Source organism: Squalius cephalus (assembly GCF_949319135.1).
Source record: "Squalius cephalus genome assembly, chromosome: 13".
NCBI classification, from domain to species: Eukaryota; Metazoa; Chordata; class Actinopteri; order Cypriniformes; family Leuciscidae; genus Squalius; species Squalius cephalus.
In genome coordinates, this window is record NC_137134.1 from 30614667 (window position 1) to 30637121 (window position 22455).

Genomic DNA, 22455 nt, shown 5'->3' on the forward strand with positions numbered 1-22455 from the left:
ACCTTTACGGTCGACGGACCTAAAGTCCCTTTCCCTGAAAACCGCTCTGTTGCTGGCCCTGGCGTCAGTCAAAAGAGAAGGGGACTTACATGCGCTTTCTATAAGCGCTTCCTGTCTTGAGTTTGGCCCTAACGACTCTAAAGTCCTTTTGAAGCCAAGACACGGTTATGTGCCTAAAGTGCTCTCTACTCCGTTCAGAGCACAGGTAATTTCGCTGTCGGCTCTCCCAGCTTCGGGAGAAGACAGTGATGCTCACACGCTCTGCCCTGTTAGAGCGCTGAGAATATACTTGGAGCGTTCGGCCTCGTTTAGACAGTCTGAACAGCTCTTTGTCTGTTTCGGGGGCCGAACCAAGGGGTTGCCGGTCACGAAACTCACACTATCCAGATGGATAGTTGATGCTATTGCTCTAGCATACACCTCACTGGGCCTCTCTTGCCCCATAGGTGTTAGAGCTCACTCTACGAGAGGCATCGCCTCCTCGTGGGCTTGGACTAGTGGTGTCCCGATTGAAGACATTTGTGCGGCGGCAGGCTGGTCAGCTCCGTTCACATTTGCAAGATTTTATAACTTAGAGGTCCCTGCTTTACAAGCACGAGTTCTCTCCATCTAGCCCTGGCTCTATGGATCCAGGCTAATTCTCTAAGTTGTATGGGAACTTTACATAGGCTGGCCTTTTTGCTCCAGTCTATGTACACACTATATATCTTTAGGCCCGATGTTCTGGTCTGTGGTATTCTGGCTACACTTCCTATCCCGGGATTCCTGGATTCAGAGTAGCCACGAGACTTAGCACGGCGTTTTAAAAAGTGTTCCCAAAGCGTTTTCAACGCAGTACGAGAGAACGTACTCGTAAGGGAACGTACTTGGTTACTTACGTAACCTCGGTTCCCTTAGAGATAAGGGAACGAGTACTGCGTTGCCCTGCCGTGCTATTCTCGAACATCAGGTATTTTCGTTCAGTCGATTAGACCTGTTTTATGGCGAGATTTCTCTGTATTTATACTTTATACTCTCCTGCCACGCCCTATTTGGCGCGCTCGAGTATGGCAGGGCGCCAAGCTCTCTGATTGGTTCGCGCGCCTCTGCTCTCTCGCCATTGGTTCGTGCAGTTGCCTACAGCACAGCCTATCAGCTAGCTCGCGCGAGCATGATGCTCTCGCCTGTGCTGCAGCAATGCGTTTTAAAATAAAGGCTTCAATATTCTCGAGAAAAGGAGTTTTCCCAAAGCGTTTTCAACGCAGTACTCGTTCCCTTATCTCTAAGGGAACCGAGGTTACGTAAGTAACCAAGTACGTTTAGTGGAACAGCTCGACCTGCGACCGGCTGATCTGACGTGCCTGAACCCGTTTGTTTTGTGAATAGGCCTAAGCTTATTCTCATTTCAGGCAGGATCACGGTCCCCTCGAAGTCAGCACACACAAGTATGTTTACAATGGAGTTATTTTATCCATAATTTTTTTTTATCAATAAAACAAAATCATGTAAATCATGGGCTAATTTTCATTTTTGGGTGAACTATCCCTAGGACCATAGACATAAAATACAAATAGGACTACCAAATTGCCTATCACAGTTTTTGGCAAGTAAATCACATGATGTGACACATTGACCCTGTTCACATTTTTGGGTTTCTCAGAAGTGGAAGGCATCATAGTTGGGTTAACTTCTATAGCAGTGAATGAAAGACTACATTAAATATATTTTTTGTGTTCCAATTTGCTCAAATAGCAAAAGAACAACTTTCAAAAAGAGTAAAAAAAAAAATAGATGGCAGTCGGAAGAGAGAAAGTTGTCAAGTTTGTCACAGCCGCGCTATTAGAAACACCCTCACAGCAGCGTTAACTAGTTTTTGTGTAATATAATAAAAATTTTTGTGTTATATGCGTAATTATCTTTTAATATGACAGTATGTGGCAACATGTACGTTAAAAGCGCATCTTCTGCACTAAACAATAATATTGCAATATCCTAGACTCTTACATGTACCTAACACCACACTTACATTTTTTTTTTTGTATTTTTGTATTTTCAAATGACAAATTACTTTTCATTTTCATTAAATACTTTTTTCATAGCAGTAAATTTTATTTTTTTTAAATACATTTGATGAGTAAGTATTTGTTATTTGTAATTAAATACTTTTTGATGTATTTGTGCCCATCTCTGGTTAAAGGTTGTCAGAAGAACTGCTCATGCTACATAGGATGCCGTTGCCAGGGGTTGGCAACCAAATAGGACACAGCATGCTGAAACACTAGAGCAGCGACAGCAGCAGTGACTCCGAAAACAGCTAAACAAACTGTATAAACATTATTACAGAAATTAGTTAACACCCTGAATTGTAATCTGTTTGTCAGTTTCATTAATCGTTTTTTTTTTTTTTGGTACAAATGGCTACTTAATGTAACAGTTTTAACCAGTAAATACGTTTAAACCTACTCCACACATGTGTTTTAGTCTTTAAACTTTTAGTTGTCAGTACCTTTGTCTCACACTCCAAACACCTGGATTGAACAGTAACCAGCCTAACCCAAAATCCTTTATTTTTTTCTTCGATAGAATAAAAAAAGCTATCCCACTTGTGAAAGAATATTAGAAATACTAGACATTGCAATACAAATAATAGATATTGCATAAATATGCAAACCATATACTGTACATATAGAAACAGAGCAGTATACAATTAACATCATTAATGGTAAACTTCTTTCTTGGATCTTGTTTGAATTGACAGGCTATTATACACTGTAAAAAATTCTGCTGTGATTTTACAGTAAATTACTGGCTACTAATTGCATTACTTTCACAGTAATTTACAGTAAGAAATTTAATGTAAATTATAGTAAAATTACACTTGTGTACAGTGATTTCACAGTTAATTATATCACATTATTACTGTAATTTCACAGTGATTTATTGTGTTTCGGCTGTAAAAGTAATGCAATTAGTAGCCAGTAATTAACTGTAAAGTTACAATTAAATACAGCAATGCAATGTGATCACAGAAAAGTAGTAATAAAAAAAACAAGATTAAACAATGCTTTCCTCAATTGTTTTATTTTTTACAATTGATACAATAATATCACAACAAACATGTTGCATTAAGCTGTTAGGACTACATCCCAAACTCTAACTTGACTGACACTATTCTCAGAACACAGATTCTAATTCTAATTCTTCCAAATGCAATGACACAAGAACTGGTAAAGGTGAATGTGTATGTATGTTGAATGCATGTTGGCTTGTGAATGTGTGTTTTACCTTATGAATGTGCACAGGTCAGGTAATGGGTAAGGACCCAAAAAACAAAACTGTTTATTCATTTATACTGGCAGCGACCCCAGAAGGATGAGGCAGATTAAGTGTGAGAGCAGGCAGGAGTAGGCAACGAGATTATCAGTCCAATAAACACAGGGAAAATTCAAAACAATAGCCAGGTAGAAGGTCTCAACCATAAGGGCAGTCCAAAATATTCAGTGGCAATATGGCAGGTGAAAATGAAAAGAGGCAACAATGACTGGAGCAAATGGAAAAAAAGCACAAAATCTGCTTTGCCATCCATTCAAAATCCACAAGTTTTCGCAATAGAGAACAAACTTGCTGATCGATGCCACCCTGCTTCTTTTTGGATTTAGATCCTGTATCAAGGTTGATGCCCAGGAAACACCTAAGACGACAAGTAAAAAAGTTACATTTCAGAGTCTGATAGATTCCCTATTTATTTTTATAAATTTGAAAAAGCAGTCTAACTTCACAATATATTTTACAGTGATTATTTTTCAATAATCCATTAAGTTTTTCCACATTTGCTGATCACAACAGCACATGCAAAATCACAGAGCGATGGAAAAGGTGAGCGTTTGCAGTTAAAAACTACATAATTATCGTTTTGTTTATAAAAATGATCAATCGTTTCAGATCAGAAGACTTTTATTTGTCGACTGGAATCGTGTGGATTATTTTGATGCAGCCTAAATATGCATTTTGGACCAGCTGAATTTTAAGCTGCAGATAAATAGTCACAAATGTTAAAATGTCATTCACAGAAATAAAATGACAGACACAAACTTGTACTCTTTCATTCACATTCCCAGTATACACTCAATTAGGCACTTCCAGCTTCTCAAATCTGCCATTTCAAATTGCCGCGCCTATCTCTCTTACTGCCACTGAGTTTGAAAATGCAAAAGTTAGTTACGCATCTAATATATCGCAAAAAAAGTTGCAAAAGTCAATGTGTGAAGATTTGATATTGCAATGGCAGATTTGAGAAGTGCTTAATTGAGGTTGTGCTGCGAATGTGAATGAAAGAATACAAGTTTGTGTCTGTCATTGTATTTCTGTGAATGACTTTTACATTTGTAACTATCTGCAGCTTAAAATTCAGAATGCATGTTTGTGACTATTTTCTGCAAGTGCTGATCTCAACATTCAACAAGTTTTCACATTGGAGATGTGAGTGTAAATTTTAGTGTACAAGTACAAATATTAATTGTACAAGTTCTCAAATTCACATCTAATCTCGAGTTTTGCTACTCTTTTACCTTCATAAGATCACGCTGGCAATTGGTGGGAGAGGAGTTGAAGCTGGCCGTTGGGTCTGTGTAGAGGACTGGTCTGGTTCTCGTGGATCTGATCTGATGACTGTGCCGATGACTGTTGTGTCAACAAGGTCTTGACAGGCGTTTGTTTCTAGGTCTCGTCTAGTTGTCATGGTCTCTTCTGACATTCAGGGCTCACTGTGTTCATCTTAGGGTGCAGGTCCAGCATCTGATCTGGATACGGACTAGATCCGGCTGACAACAGTAACCTCGGGATAAGAATGAGACAGAGAGACTAACATTAGTAAAAATGCCATTGTTCATTGTTATGAGAAGTGTTTCCGGTTCTGGTTGAGCTAATTTATGTGGCCTAACAATCCTTTTTGAATTATATAGGATTATAGGGATTTTAATGATATAAATGTATTATGTTTATTCTAGGTTAGAGAGGTGTGTTTTTAATATAGATTTAAACTGCCAGAGTGTGTGTGTCTGCCTCCTGATCAACACTAGGAAGACTTACCTTGTGTCTGCTCCTCGATCTACTGCCAGTTAGACGGCTGGATCCACCAGTCCATGATCCCTCGACCTCCATTTCAGCAGCATTAGCTGTAAGGGTTTCTCTGAACTGCATCTTTTAAATAAAGGAATACATATTGTGAAGTAATTATTAAATCTTAAGCATTCGTTTTTTTATGTGCATAGGTTTGATAAATGTTGTTGTCAGAGTTCACGCAGCAGTATATGCAAAATATCGGTAACAGTTTACAATAAGGTCTCATTTGTTAACATTAATGTGTTAACTAATATTACCAATACATTTGTTACAGTATTTGTTAACATTAGTTAATACAAATACAACTGTTCAATGTTTGTTCTTGTAGTTCACAGTGCTAATGTTAACAAATACTGTTTTATTTTAAATGTCAAAATGTAAATTAACTAAGATTAATACATTTTGAAGTATTACGCATGGTTACTCTGTTAACTAATGTTGAAAACTAATATTAACAAATAAAACCTTATTATAAAGTGTAACCAAGACTGCAAAAACTGTTGGTGTCAGATTCCAAACAGTGCGATCAGATAAACATCAATTAAGTTAGTATGTTCGCTCATAATCATCATATATCCCCACTGCAGTAAAATGTTAAACCATTTTAATCGCATTATACAGTGATATAGCCTACTCTTTATTTTTTTCTTTCACTCTAAAGTGCACCTGCTCTAAAGCAAATTACGTTGACGTTAACGTAACATTCAATAACAAAAGTCGAGCAAAAGACAAAGAATTAATAAGCTTACGCTTTCCCGTTTCGGAGCTCCCCACTGAAGTGTTAGCTACAACAAAATAAGTCTTTTTTAATTTCAGATTGTACATATAATGAGTTGTCTCCGCGGGTGTTATGCAGCAGCGTGGTGGTCAGTGTAGTAGTTCGATTCACAAGTAAATGACTCTTTTGAAATGTTAGTGAATCAAATCTATGCACCGAAAGCATAGTCCGACTCCTATGATTCGATAATCACTCGTTGAAAAAGACGAAATAACTGACTAAATTTTAGCAAACAAAATGTAATATAACTACTAAATATAATTTCATTAGCCAACATTACAGTGCACTGGATCCAGCTCAGCAGTTTTTCTAATAATAAAACAAATACACAATCATCCTAAAATGAAACCGTAACGTTAGGCCTTTTCATCAACACTCCGTATCTCCGCGACCGAATGGGTATTCTGATGTTACGAAGGCCTAATTACCATCGCAAACCATCTCAATTAAAACATCAAACAATAGAACAATAAATGAATTAAATTACTTACCCGTTTTTTTCAGCTGAATGATTCCTCTCGGAAACGAAATGGTCTGCGACGCGTCTGTTGGATCATCCTCAGGATTTAACCGCCAAAATCTTTTTTTTTTTTTCAGTTTTTTCGTGGCCCGCTTGTGACAAAACGAACTCGGGTCGAAGGTACACACAGCTACACCGAGTATGGACCTGACTATATTACAACTGATTTCAGCCGAGGCTCAGGCTGGCCCATACAGAAAAAGCCGTTGGCCCAACTGTACTTGCTATCTGGGTGGGGTCTTCGTTCTCAGCTGAACAGCCTATTTTTTTTTACAGTAATTTGCTGTCATATCACAGCAGATAGTAAAAAGTCAGTGAGCGAATCCACATTACTGTGAAATTACAATTGTTTACAGTAAATCAATTAAAACAGTATTTTACTGTAAAAAAACACAGTTAAATATTGTGAAAGTCTGGAAATATTTTACAGTGTAGGCTTGAAATTTAATTCCCTCTAAATGTGTTATGGGCCATGAGGACTGTCTGGTTAGTGAAAATGATCAAACATGATTTCATCTAGTAAAAGTTAACTTCACATGGTAATTTGCTTATTTTAACAACAACAAAGGGAAAAGAATGCTAACGATTACAAATGGAATGTTCAATATTTTTTTCTTCTTTTTTTTTTGCCTACCTATGAATTAAGAGGCATTGTTAACTCTTACATTCTAATTACATGTACAATCAAGGCATCAGATGAAAGCTTATCTTCCACTCTTTTAAAAGGTGTGCTCAGTTTTGTTTCTAGCATAAAGTATCAGGGAGATATGGCTCAGGATTCATGAATATAATTAAACCTTTTTAGCATATCTGGGTGATTCCGGGGAGTTAAAGCAGAATTTGAGGTAGCATTGTTTTGACCCTAATTACAAGTTTCCAGCAGCTTGTTGACCGGGTTGTCCACCCAGGTTGTGATCCTCAGACATCATAGATTTCATTTTTATATGACAACCTTTTACAGCAGCCCATGTCTGGTTTCCTAAAAAACAGGGGTTTTGCCCCCTGGGTATTGTTGATTTCTTGAAAATAATCGGCTATTAAAATACTTTCTTGTCACCTTCTCCTGTAAACAATATCGTGAATAGGTTCATATCGTGTATTCGCCCCTTTATGGTCAACTGTGTTAATTAAAATTATTGCCACCTTCAAAAGTAAAAACTCAGAATTACACATTCCAGAACAATATGTTTATAGATTACAATTAATGAATTTATCTGTTGAACTTTAAAGTTGTTGATAATAATTGTGCAAAAAGTTGTGACTTTGATGGTGTATAATTTGCATAGTCCTCATATCCAGTAGAAAGTGAGTGAATTATTTAAAAAAAAAAAAATATTATGTTCGTAAACCATTCAGAGATGACATTAATGACATACCATAGACTGTAAAAAAAATAGGGTGCGACGTACCCCATCTTCTGTCACGTAAAAGTACACAACTGTCGACTTCGGTATGTTATCCGTGGCACTATCCACTCGTCATATATTGTCATGTGACAATAACTTTTGGCACTGGTGGTCCCATCATACTGTGACTAAGCATACAGGAGCCATCTTGGTCTCACACACCCAGTCTCTCACGTCAGTTCGTGATGGTCACGTAATTTAATCTATTGATTCGTGCCACGGACACGTTTATTTCGTTATTTTCGTAGCACGTTTTTTAAACTAATGTATTTTCAATGGGAAGCGGCTTTCGTGATCACATCACGATTCTTTCTTCCTGTCGGCTGCAGCAGAGAAGCTGTTTAATCAGCATCACGAGATCTTATCTTAACATGGTTTATGTATTTTTTAATGTTATTATTTCGGTCTTATTGCCAGGGAAGCTGGATTGCTTTGCTGTTTATTGATATTTTTTAAATTATATTTTATTAGTAAGAAATCGTGCTGAAGAAGTCTCGTTCCGAACACATCGCGATATTTGGCATCAGTTCACGTGTGTCAGATGTTGGTAAGTAGTAAATACCAGTGGCGTAGGTTTGATTTTGAAATTGGTGGGGACGGGGACATCAATATAAATATATTTTAAGTTTTGATCGAAATTATTGCTAAGGATATATCAGTGTCACTGGATATTGGTAGGGACACGTCCCTAGCGTCCCTACTAAATTCTACGCCCCTGGTAAATACCTAAATACGCTGTCCTAATAATGTGTGATATAATGTCTTTTCTGTTTGTCGATATTAATCTGCCATTATATCTGCCATCTCCACGGAGACTTTGCGTTTCACTGCTTTCTAATTCAAAATAGGGTGATTAAACACTGCCTGTCACGTGACGTGCTATAGGCCTAGATATTCATATCAGATTAAAAATAGTACAGTTAGTTCCAAAGTTGTATTTGTTGTAGAAGCACAGTAAAAACAACACTTACCATGCTTTTACCACATTAACATTAGTTTTACTGTGATAAGTGTAGTAAAAAGACAGTAATCACAAAACTTACCATGCTTTAAACCTCAGTAACCTTAGTTTTACTGTGATTGGTGTAGCAAAGGACAGTAATCACAAAACTGACCATGCTTTTACCTCAGTATTGATAGTTTTAAAGTGATATTTGTTGTAAATGCATATTAACCACAACACTTGCCATGCTTTTAATGCTTTATAATGTAACATCCAATGTTTGTAAGGTAAATCAGTACTTGTTCCTTTAAATAATCCTATATATTATACATAATGATATTTTCTTTTCTGTTTTTTCAGCTGAAAAGACCAAAAGAGCCTTTCGGACTCAGTCAGCCCATTATTGTTGGAGGAGAAGTAAACGGAGGAGACGGACAGCTGCAAAGGCAAATATTCACAATGGTATGTATGTGTTGGTTTTAACCCTAAATCAAACATTTTATCAAGCATTTGTTGTTTCTTAAAACTTTTCTCACAAAACCCATAGCCCAATCAGTACAAACATAGTCTGAAAGTCTTAATAATTCACAAGATTTAACAAGTTGTCAAATTCGTATGATACTCGTACATATTTGTATACTAGAACACAATCCTGCAGCTTTTACTCCTAGTGCTGTCATTGGCTACTGCCTCAATGTCACACACACACACTGTCAGAAACTTTATATTAATTGCAAATTGGTCCCCGTCTGTTTATGTTCCAGTGATACCTGGGGCCTATACCACGAAGCCGGTTTAGGAGGCTAGCCAGCTATGTTTCAGCTTAGTTTCCGCCAACCCTGGGTTTTAGGTACTATGAAAGTAGCTCGGCTTTAATCGGTGTTCGTTGCCATGGTATCTTACGCTGCACGGCTAACCTGCTCCGGGGCAGGTTATGTTCTGGATTCGACATCTCAGACTGAAGTTTGACCAATCAGCTGAGAGCTAAGAAACATATAGGTGACGTAACTTATTCCAAGTGTCTGTTGCAATGACTTCACCTTTTCTTCCAAATCCGGTGACATCTCAGCGCAAATTGTTAGACGAGCACTTCGTAAAGAAAGAGTTTTTAGCCAGACAAAATCCCCTTGCCTTTCCTGATAGTTACTTGTATGAAAGATACAGATTTTCCGCGTAAGGAATGTCTTATCTTTGCAAACTTCTTGAGCCGCACATAAAGAATTTAACACGTCGAATTCATGCACTTACTGTACCGCAAATGGTATTGTGTTGCGTTTTTTTGCAATATATACTTGCACAGTGTGTGACGCACAGAACCTAGGGGAAAACACGGTTTGTCCAACCATTCGCAAAGTGGTCCTCGCCCTGCAGGAGTATGAATAGTTTCATTAATAGTGTTCCCCGGACATTTATCGACCATGTCCATAAAAGAGGGCTTTTATAAAATTGCCGGTAAGATATATTGATAGGGTGACATCATATGAACACTTGTTTGTTTGTTTTTTTTCAAAAAGCAAATTTCACAAATGTACTATAAAGGAAAGAGCCACTCGCAAATAATCTTAGGGCAATGCAAACAGTTTGTGCTGTATTTAAAGCCAGACTCCGACAAGTCGAAAATAAATGTGCGTTTCCAACAATTTAATAATGTAAACGACAATCTCACGAGTCACGAGAAAAAAAAAACATCTCAGAAAGTGCACTATCGCGCTGCGCTGGACTTCCCGTATCAGCTCCGCTTATGAAGCCTCGATCTAATCCTGTTAACATGAAATAAGCCTGCTCCCGAGCAGGTTTAAGCTTGCGCAGCTGTTGCTATGACAGCAAGTCCAGGATGAGCTTCGAAGAACCAAACGATCCAAGATCATGCCAAATCGTCAACAATCAAATCCAGCTAACTGAGTTAGCGACGTACGAAGAACGAGCCCCTGGGGTTTAGTTACCCTTTAACACATGGTTACCGAGTCGATCGTTCCCTGGGATGTGTTTTCATCAAAATCGAATGTAAAGAGTTTTATCTCTAAAAACAGATTAGCTTATAACGCTAGTGTATGGGGCACAGAGTAAGTAAAGGTAAATCGCTAGTTAATACCACTAACAAGGCTCAAAATAGCCTCACACTAACACGGTAGCATAATGAGGGTCCCTACATGCAAACCGAGTCATTGAGAACTTTGTAAATGTACAGACAGTTTAATAAGAAGATACTTTATAAAGACAGTACATTACGCGTTTACAGGCATCATCTAGGATAACAGTCTCGATTAATCAAGTCACGAACGCGAGTCACGAACCTTGCCCCAATATTTAAATGAATCACTCAAGGTGATTTACTAAGGTTTGCGCTCATCAATGTACTGGTGTTTGTGCCATTATTAACCTCCCAAAAAAGCACGTCTTAAACCAGACGCTAGCTGGTAGATTGTGTTGGTCTTTATGGAAATGATCTGACTGGGTCTGTGTTGTTTAATTTGCGTATTGACAGTAGATCATGAGCAGAACTTTTGGCGCATCTTTGGAATTTCACTCTTGTGCTAATTTGCCCTGTTTAGTAAATCTGCCCCTTAACATTATGTAGCATATGAGCGATAGAATAACTAACGTGTTAAAAAAATCAGCGAGTGCTTGATGTTTTTAAATATATCCTATAGAGGTTTAAAGCAGCTACAGTGATCCAGACTGAAACAGTGATTTGGCATGTGAATTATTATTTCCTGTCTGTTTAAATCCACACAGATAGAACTAACTGCATTTCCACAAATAACTCTCAAGATAAAAAAATTATACATATATATATATATATGCAGTGCTATGCATAAGTGAATACACCCATGCTAAAGTTGACTAAAAAGAGGAATTAAAAATCATATTTTGGAAATTGAACTTAATGCCTTAATTAAAAAAATTAGGAAAAATCCAACCTTTAAGGACACCAATTTTCTTTGTGAATGAATAATGTATCGTAAATAAATAAATGTTCTTCCTTAAAATACAGGGTGCATAAGTGAGTACACCCCTATGTTAAATTCCCATAGAGGCAGGCAGATTTTTATTTTTAAGTTTTTTTTTTTTTTTTTTTTTTTTTTGGATGCATCCTGATAAAGTTCCCTTGGCCTTTGGAATTAAAATAGCCCCACATCATCACATAGCCTTCACCATACCTAGAGATTGGCATGGTTTTATTTCAGTTAGCCTAAAAGCTAGTTTGATTTGCATTGAGAGATGATCTTATGGAAAGTACCCCATGCCAATCTCTAGGTATGGTGAAGGCTATGTGATGATGTGAGGCTATTTTAATTCCAAAGGCCAAGGGAACTTTATCAGGATGCATAGTATCCAAAAAAAAATATATTTTTTAAATACTTAAAAATAAAAATCTGCCTGCCTCTATGGGAATTTAACATAGGGGTGTACTCACTTATGCACCATGTATTTTAAGGAAGAACATTTATTTATTTACGATACATTATTCATTCACAAAGAAAATTGGTGTCCTTAAAGGTTGGATTTTTCCTAATTTTTTTAATTAAGGCATTAAGTTCAATTTCCAAAATATGATTTTTTATTCCTCTTTTTAGTCAACTTTAGCATGGGTGTATTCACTTATGCATTGCACTGTATATATATATGTTTGTCTTGTTTTCCATTAAATCAAGATACATTTAGTTAAGAAGCAAAATTACTTTAGATAAAGGTCTTGTTTTGTAAAAAAAAATAATAATAAAAATCATACACATTAAGTGCGTCTCCCTATAGGGTCAGAAAAATAAACTTAATTCAAGAAGAACAGATCTGACAGATATTCCCCTTATTTTAAGCATTAACACACTTAATTTAGATTTTTTAGGAGTTAGATACTGTTTGCTCCTCTGTTTTTTAGTACATTATAAAACAGTATGCAATAATAACATAGACCTACTGAGTGTAAATTATTATATTTATTAAATAAATGCCGCCTTATTGGGACAATAAAGCCCTCCATACACCTACCCGATAAACACTTTATTATAAAATAACCGGGAGGAATTAAACTTTTTTACAGATATTTTCTTAATATTTATTGAAATCAAACACCTTTCCAATCTGATATGTGATCGGAAAAGGAAGTAGAACGAGTTCGGCTAAAGGCGGATTCAAACTTGGGTCGATCGGATCAAAAAGTATTTACAACGTGCCTTACTACGCCACTGCTGCTGACCGGTTACAGCTGTTTTTGGGCTTTTCTCTGGCCCAATCAGACACTGGTGGGCAGAGTTTGTGTAAAAAAAGGGGTAGTGTGGCGCAATGGATAAGACACATTCCTTTGGTGTGAGAGACCTGGGTTCGAATCCACCAATGAGCAAGACACTTAACCCCTAGTTGCTCCAGAGGCGTGCGACCTCTGACATATATAGCAATTGTAAGTCACTTTGGATAAAAGCGTCAGCTAAATGAGTAAATGTAAATGTAAATACTCTCCGCCAGTAAGGCGGGCTGTTTGCACTTAGTGTAAATAAACACTCCATATAAGGACTCAGGTAATCAGAGGTAATCAGATAATCAGAGAAACAGGTGTGACTCAAACCAGTAACCAAGGCAACAGACGGTAATCAAACAAGCGGGAAAACTAGAACAAATGAAACATGCTCGACACAGAACATGACCCTTACACAACTTTTAGATATTAGTTGTGGAAAACAAGACAAAAATTCAAAGTAAGAAAATACATTGTATAACCACAAGTGCTCTTAACAGTCTGCATTTTTGATACTGTAAGTGTTTTTACTGGAAATGTTTCTGTAACTGGAAATGTCTTGTGTCCTTATTGTTAATGTTTCTAATTTAACCACTAACTCTAACCCTTGGTTATGCACCTTGATCAGAAAACAATGGTTGACCAACTCTTAGTGGCTCTGGAACCAAAACCTGCCTTAATAAGCTTAGAAATTCATCGACTTATGGTGAAGCACTTTGTTGGGAGCATTTATTCTGTTCAATGCCTGTAACTGGACCCATATATGATACAGGCTGCATTAAAAGTTTTTACTATGGCAGTAAACCTGTGAAATACTAGATGTGATGTTTGTCAGCAGGAGTGTTACAATGTAGAACAAAACATCTGTAACGTTTTATGAGGTGCTAATTTTTTATTTTTTTTTAAATTGTATTTTGTGTTTGTCTTGTAGAAAAATATCACTTTACTTAATTATGTGGTCTACTTTATAAGTAACTTCAGCTTGTCAACTTATATTATTCATTGGTTCTTTTGGCAGCACTCTTGTTTTCTTGTTCCTATTTTTGGATTTGTCTTTCATCTGGTGTCAATTAATATGTAAATAACCTCATGTCACGTGATATTTTTATTTGTCAGGTAAATGTTTAAAGAAGTAATTTTACCACAAATCAGTTAGAAGTAAAGGCAAATATTGTAGTTTTCCTAACACTTTTTTTTTTTTTTTTGTAAGATATTGTTTGCATTCTGGGCTGAATATTAGACATTTTCCTTAGTTTTCCTTATCTTTACATTAGCCTTGGGAAAAAAGTGCCTTTTAAGTAGTTTATGTGGGTCAAGAAAATCTTTCCATCTTTACTGTATGTGGTGATTAATATTAAAACATGATTCACTTATAGCGGATGGAATCTGTGTCTCTCTAAACTTTCTCCAGCTGTTATTAGTGATTCTTAATACAGTAAAACTGTTATATCACACACCACTCAGAAATGACTCTGTAAAGATCACATATGAAATTATGATTTTATAGTAGGAACCATTTCAGTTGTAGGCTGATACGGGGAAATATGATTGCATGTCAGTTGCAGTATATGGTTTAGCAATGCATAATTTTGGTCAATAATGTTATTCTTGACTAGGCAAATACTACATTACCGGCATGATATATAAAACTGTATTTTTGAAAGCCAAAGCAATATTTTGAATAAAAAATGAAATGCTATTATTTGAGTCATATGGTGTAAAATGTGTGAGTGGAGAAATCAGGATGTGTGTTTTTGTACACTGTTTGTCTGATGAGTGAAAGTGAGAATCAGTGATGTTCTTCTGCTGTTTGTTTTCATGTTACATTATGACATATTATCCAGACCTACAATCTTTATGATCTGTAGAAAAAAATATTTTTATAGTACTTTCCTGGTGTGTTTAGCTGGTGTGATTCACCACAGTATCTCTCTGTAAAAAGTTTTTTTTTTTTTGTTAACCTAATAAACAAAAGAAGTCTGTCTTTAATTGAGTTAGTTATTATTATTATAAACAGGCATCAGGAGGCAGCGCACTTTTCAAGTAGAAGTATTATTTAGTTCATTATAGACTAGTGTTGGGAGAAATTAAGGAGCTTTTTGAAACTGAATCAATTGAACAAACTGATTCGAAAAATGATTCACTGTTTCGAAGCGTTCGAATCTCCACACGCTGGCGACCCCTGCTGGTCACAACAGTGTAAATGCAACAAAAACTCAGTCCAAACAGGCATAAAACACCTTCTATAAACCCATTGTAAACGTTGAAGGTAAACTATTACAGAATATGAACTAATCATGTAATGCCAATACCATTAAATTGAAGGGCTTGTTTTGCTTGTTTTATGGAGAGCTTGGTTAATCAAAACAAGAGACCATGAACTACAACTCTATATTTTTATTATAAAAATGTGTAATCAAATGCCAACGATATATAAAAATGACATAGAGACACTCATGGGTTCACAGAGATCATCGCCCCCTAGCGGCGAACCATTCAAAGCTCTGACGTAACGAAGCCTCGTTCACTGAAATCACGTGACTTTGGCAGTTTGATTATTCGTTCCGAACCACTGAATATCGCAAAAGGTGCTGTTCACAAGAATACTGCTATTAACACATTAGTCCGTTTTCCTGTGAACATTGTTTCCTGTTGAGTTGACAGTGCTCTGATGCATTTCCTTAAAAAACCCACCAGATAGAGATATTTATCAATTAAATCAATATCATAAAATTAACTAAAAAAAAGAAAGGTGTAAATTTCAGTCAAGGATATTGATAGAGTTGATTATCTGTTGCTCTCTAATAATAAGTCTTAAAGGTGTGGATTGGACCGACATGAGTGAATTATGGCCATTTTAATATTTAGGTGAGATAACCTTTTAATATTGAGTCAATTTAATATCAGTCATGATGGCAGAACCTTACACACAAAGACAAACTCTGTAACAATGCTATAACATCGCTAAACCCACCTGTCTTATAGCAACAATACAATTTTGACAAAATGTGCAGCTACAAAATCTGTAATTACTGTTTTGTTTTTTTGCCTTGGAATGAATGTTATGTTCAGTCATTCAGTCAAACAGCATTGATTTTCAGTAGGCCTACGTTATAAAAACTGTTTGTTTTTTTTGTAAAGCAGAAGTCAAACTAGTTTCATCTAAACAGTAATGGGAAAAAAAATGCCCTTCAACCACATTTTATTGACAGACACAAAACTGACAACAACCACACACTTCCGATTAGGAATGGAGAAACAAAGCATTTTAAAGCGATGAAAGTTTCATGAAAACTTTCAAAGCATCAGGAGTGTCTAAAACAGCGCCATCATGTGGTGTGTGTGTGTGTGTGTGTGTTAAATTAGACTTGAACGTCCATAACCCGTCGTCACACATCCTTACAGGAAAGGTGAGGTAGTCACGTGACTGCAAAGAAAGCGTGGTGTTTAGGAAAATCAATACGTGGAGCATTGAAGCTTCCTGAAACAATACTAACTTACAGTAATGCCACGTGATATTTGTCCACCCATCAGGTCAAACCACATTTCTGTGGTGTAAAGAGAGAGAGAGAAAGAGAAAGACAAAAGGGAGATGTAAATGCACAGGCGGGATTGTGAGGCGTTAAGAGTCGAACTTTAAAATGCTTAATTGATTCATACAGTTTTGATGATTGGTAAAGTTATGAGAATAATTCTTTAGCCCTTCATGAATCCATCTCTGAATATCTCTCTTCAAACCCCTCAGAATGATCTGTGTGTCTGCTGGGATTTCCAAATAATACTCAGTTAAACCAGTACAAAATTGTTAAATGCCTGGCTTAGAATAAAAATCTGAAGTTTGAATATAATGTCACCTCTAGATTTGAATGTGTGCTACATGTGGTGATTCTCAGTCCCCATAGACTCAGATAAGGTTATCAAAAGCTGGATCTGATCTTCTCATGGCGACAGGTGCGTACTCTGTGTGATCCTCTTCTTTAACATTCTGTAAAAAAAAAAAAAAAAAACACAATCACTAGATATATCTTTTAAAAAAATGATTCATCTATATCGGTGGTTTTTACACAGGACATCAAATAATGACGTCACATTACAAAATTGTGCATCTTTCATGGGTAAGGGAGTTTTATTCAAATCAAATATTGACATAGTAATATTAGCATGAACTGCACATGTTTATATTAAGCTAAATATATATTACCTCTAGCCAAGTGAAGTGTTTCATGAATGAAAAGGTGTTCTAGAGAATTCAGGGTATTTGGAAGACACGTGAACCAGAACTGAATTTCATTGTAATGCGGCAGATCCACTCTTCTTTTAATGAACATCCATCAGCGCATTTTCCCATAGATGGATAAAGCTGACTGACTGAAATCAAAAGAAATAATTCACCGAATACAGTGAAATCTAAACATGGGTCTAACCTTGCTGTAACTTAAAAAAAAAAAAAAAAAAAAAAACATTTATAAAAATGTATGAGAAACAATTCAGAAGAGGCAATATCTGTGCTTGATTTGGCCCAGACTGCGGCTGTTTGTAAAACTCTGCCAGAGTTAGATTGGCCACCGCCTTTTGACATCAGCAACAAAAGATATGGAAAACATCCTTACCTTTTAGAGGTTGATGAGTCTATTTATAGTCCAATATTTGGCACAATTTTTTTAAATTTTTTTTTATTAGTTTTGCCCTGCTGTCTGTAACCCCCTCACAACAGATCTGTGACCCATTTATTTGGCTTTGAAGCATGTGACTTCCTGATTTCACACAAAGAATTTCACAGAAGTGCAAGTAATGTGGTCAATGTTCACGGCATCAGTGATTAGATGCTCCAGCTGGACAGTAAATGTTGAAATGAACTTGTATTTAATGTGTTTGTTAGTAAAGGAAAATATTTATGTTTAATGTTCAGCTACGTTGGAGATTTAGAAGAGTTTTTGTGTTTAGCTGCTAACAGCGCTAACGTATGGAGCTTGTGCTCAGGATGTTAGTGAAACAGGTCAGCTGTCGGCCAGTGACTGACAGATAAACCACACACTTATTTCAGTTTTGTTTTAAATGGAAGTTATGAATGGAACCCTGATTCCGTTAAACATTCTTTATCTTCTTCTCAAACACTGTGACAGTTACATAAAGTATGTTCACAGGATGTATGACATCAGTGGAAATATGTAATAATATCCTGTGTGAGTGTACTGAGCAATATGTGATTTGAGTCAGTGTTTAAATCTACTGAAGTGATAGATACCCCGAACGTAAACTAGTATGATCTTACCGATTTCTGTGCTTTTCGTTCGTGGAACGTTGGTTCTGTGTAAATGATCTCATCTTCACAAGTCTGAACTGTTTGAACAACAACAATTATATCATTACATTTAGAAAGACATTCTTTAACCATTCTTAAATCTTTGACTGGATCTATGACAGGCGACAGGTATCTACACAATATACAGATGTAAAACGTAAAAACTTAAATATCTTGGAAACAGTAGCCAATCACTTGTTCTCACTGTCATATTTCAATTTAGCACATCAACATACATAATTAATAGCACATTTTATCTCTGAAGCAGACTACTTCTAATAAAGTGTAGACCGGTGTTATTTGGATTCACTGAGATGGCATTTCTGTTTGTACTTCGTGTGCCATTATATACATAACTCAGTAACGTCACATATTATTTTGGTTTATTTCAATGAAAAGGAACTAGAGGGTGTTCACCTTATGATCATTAGAGCTATCAGTTGATAGTTTCGCAGACGAGGCTTAAGCCTAGTCCCAGACTAAAATGCACGTTTGAGATGTTTTAACTGAAAGCAACTTGCACTGTCATATCTTAAAATGTGTCAGTGCCATTGTTTTGTCTCAAGATGCACACCATGATTATGAAAGCAACTTAAATGTCCTAATTGAACTAAGGCCTAATACTTGCGTGATCTAAACCCTGTCTGTGAAACAGGCCGGAGGGTATATTTAATACTTGTTTAAAAGCAGTTGGAAACACTTGCCTTTTGGGTCTGTTTTTCTGTGTTTCCTGCAGATGCAGAAGATCACGACTACAGCAACAATCATCAGAGATCCAGCAGAGATCAACACTATCAGAGACACTGAGACTGCCTGTGAAGTAGACTGACCGTCCCGTTCTGAAATGATAAAGAAAGAAGTGAACGCATCAGTGTGATCTACAACAGAAGACAGAGATCAGGTCAGTAAACACACACATATATCATCAGAGCTGTGGTACCTGCACATGTGTGACAGAGTGTGTTGATGTCCAGATGTGTGGTCTGGTTGCTGATGGGATTGTTCAGCACACAGCTGTAGGTGTTTTTATCCTGATATTCCACCTCCAGAGGTAGAGAGAGACTGATGCTGAGATCACACACACTGATGCTGGACAATACACTGATTCCTGCGTACCAGGAGAGAGTCGCATCACACACATTCAACACTGATGAACACATCAATGAACATGACGATGATGAGGATGAACAGTCTCTGCTGATGACAGGAACAGGCAGACGAGCTGAAATATAAATGGAAATCTCAGAATTCAGTTTGATCAGTGAATGTATATTGTGATAAAAGTGAGAGTGTCTGTGATCTCAAACAATAAAACGATTACGGGATGCCTAAACCTGTTCCTGGAGGTCCACTGTCCTACAGAGTTCGGCTCCAACCCTATTAAACACTCCTGAACCAACTAACAAAGTCCTTCAGACTTATTAGAAACTTCCAAGGGTTTCGGAGCTATGCTTTGCAGGACAGTGAACAGGACTGGACACCCAATTTGAATAAAATAAGAATATCCACCTTTTTTTCAATGCCCCATGAGGCTTTGCATGAATTATTGTTGTAACTTCCATTAAACTGTAAACAAATCAGCGAAAGCTTCACTCTATGAAAACAATAAGCATTTTCAAAAACTTGATACAATTCGATGTTATGGTTCTCACCCTTCAAACACTGAACATTAAAAGCAAATTTAAAAATTGCAAAAGCATTCGAACAGACCATGACTGACACCAATAGCTTGACGTGTTAAATATCACTGTAGTTATACCGTATATTAAAGTGATTTCTGTCAATATGACAGACATTAAAATATTGTATTTACCTGCCTTAGAAACATTCCAGTAAACACTGTTCATAGGGATAAGATGTGAAAAGGGGAGACGATTACATTTTAAAGCATTCGTGTGAAAACAAACCTAGAAAATTGAGGATTTGCGGAGAAAAACGAGGGATTAATTATGCATTCCAGTGAATTATTCATGGAAAAGCTTATATCGAAAATTAAAACGGGAGAAAAGACTACAAATGCGTAGTATATGTTGCCATTTGTATATTGTTACAGTGGAATACAAAGGAATTAGGATATGTTCTTGTCACATATTACACCAAACATTACATTATTCTCATGATGTCTGAAAATAGAACATGAAGGAAATTTTACAGCTCATTCAGTCAAATTGACGTATAAGGATTATTGGTAGTGCAACCTTATGATTTAAAATGATTTGTTTTAGTCTTTTGAGTGGAACTTTCCCAAACATGAAGTATCTCAATTCAAAATGCAGTAGATCTCGACTCACCATAGACAGAAACACTGAATGATTTTGATATCAGGTTCACTCCAGTTATCTCTAGTTGATAAACCCCAGCATGGTCAGTTATGGTGTTTGTGATGGTCAGAGATCCAGTTTGATCGTCCAGCTTCAGTCTGTCTCTGAATCTCCCATCAGGACCATCATCATATGTGGAGAAGATTTGCTTCTGTCGGTTGATTTTAGCTATCAGAGAGTTTTCAGCTCCATATCTCCACAATATATCATCATCTTTATGTATTTCAGTAACATCAGTGTTTAGAGTGACTGAATCTCCCTCCATCACTGACACTGAATCACCAAACACACCTGGAGAACATGAAAGGGTTTTGTCACAGATGAATGCTTCTGGTGGTTTGCAAAGCCTGAAATCATTTTTAGTTTGTAATGTTAAAATGTGAATCACGTGCATAGAGAAAAAAAAAATAAAATAAATAAAAACGCGAAGTTACGTGTCAAGTTTAATTAGGATGTTTTTAATACATTTTTTAAATTGAGCTATTTATATCAGTAGACATGCTCATTGCATCTTAATCCTTTAAAATTCATTTAGGATTCCTCTGTTTTTGCCAAATTATAGATCATAGATGGAGGGTTTTCATTTGTATGTCAACTTTTGAAACTGATATTCAAAAAATTGCCTGCGATTTAAGCAGCTCAATGTTAGATTCACTTTCTGAGCCTCCATTAGTTTAGTTTATATTAGCCACACAAATGTCCATTGTTTTCCATGACCCCCCAACATATATTACATTTCCATGCAATATTCAACAATTTTAAAACTCCCTGATAATTTCAGGACCCTGTACACTCAAATAAAGAGACCTGAATCTAACCTATAATACCATTATATAAAGGTTTATAACTTACCACCACACAAACAGAACAAGACAAGCATGTGCAACATTTTCTTCAATACCTCAGTGGAAGGTCTGGCCTAATAATGCTCTCCAAAACATCATTTAAACTGATTTGAATGATAATGGTGTGTGAATCCTCCCCCAACAGAGTTTGACGACCCTCCTAGTTCACACACAAATGCGCGCGCACACACACACACACACACACACACACACCATCTCACATTACCATTTTTACTGAAGTGATAGTTCAATAGTTCATCTTCTGAGTCAGTCTGGAACTATGGTCTGTTTTTTTTCCAGAAGTGAATGTGGTTTGAACTGTTGGATAGACAAAGTCATTATGAGAAAGGGTAGGCTAAGTGTAATGTGTGTTTAGTTTGTTGGTGAAGGGCATTTTCCTGTCCAGTTTTTATGAACCTGATCACAGAACAGCTGTCAAATGTCAAAATAAAAACTTTGTTTGACATAGGTAATATTACTGACTAACTAATGGAGTTTAGCTTAAAAACAACACATTAGACATTATAGTATTTTCACTATAATGTCTGTGCCAGTGAATGCTTAATAATGTTTAAATTAACCCAAGTAACTAATAGACAATACTATTAGTTATATGGATTCATTTAACACAAAGCATTCAGTCTTGCCGTTTTTCTCCATACATTTTTTTTCGGGAACTTATAACCAAAAACAGGTTTTTACTGGCGATTTTTTACAGTCTTTAAAATAAATATGTTCTTACGTTACTCGTTTTGGCTAAAAGTAGGCAAAAGTATAGCCTACTTTTGCTTAAAACACGCCCGGCCATTTGCATACCGGGGCTTTACGCACATCTCTCCTTCCTCATTGTGACGATCTCTAAAGACGGACACCGAGATCCTCATCTGTGATCGGGAAACCTATCAAAGTTAGACATCTTGAAGGACATCTCAATTTTCTAACAGGACCACCAGTGAGGAAGCTTGCTGAGGAGTCACGAGCGAGCTCACAGGTGTTTCCATTGCGG

General features: G+C 36.6%; 2 protein-coding genes and 2 long non-coding RNA genes across 7 annotated transcripts in view; 2 read left to right on the top strand and 2 right to left on the bottom strand.

The window, feature by feature from the left end:
* Positions 1-17736, bottom strand: part of LOC307169899 — a 92178-nt gene extending 74442 nt beyond the window's left edge. The window contains exons 1-3 of the long non-coding RNA XR_013823232.1: positions 17592-17736; positions 17183-17349; positions 13653-16966 (exon numbers count right to left, since the gene is read on the bottom strand). This is a non-coding gene — a long non-coding RNA (uncharacterized lncRNA). The remainder of the gene's footprint in view (positions 1-13652; positions 16967-17182; positions 17350-17591) is intronic.
* LOC307169827 (cell adhesion molecule CEACAM1-like) overlaps positions 1-22455 on the top strand; it is a 444926-nt gene that overhangs the window by 352787 nt on the left and 69684 nt on the right. The gene's annotated exons all lie outside the window — the stretch shown is intronic.
* The window catches only part of LOC307169900, a 351093-nt gene that overhangs the window by 258938 nt on the left and 69700 nt on the right, over positions 1-22455 (bottom strand). The window lies entirely within an intron of this gene.
* Positions 7926-22455, top strand: part of LOC307169818 (uncharacterized protein) — a 29987-nt gene continuing 15457 nt past the window's right edge. The window contains exons 1-3 of one of the 4 annotated variants that reach the window (XM_079890638.1): positions 7926-8351; positions 9108-9209; positions 19020-19184. The gene's annotated coding sequence lies outside the window, so the exon portion shown is untranslated. Of the gene's footprint in view, positions 8352-9107; positions 9210-19000; positions 19185-22455 lie in introns of those variants that run through there. The other 3 variants (XM_079890641.1, XM_079890639.1, XM_079890640.1) reach the window with 3 other exon arrangements.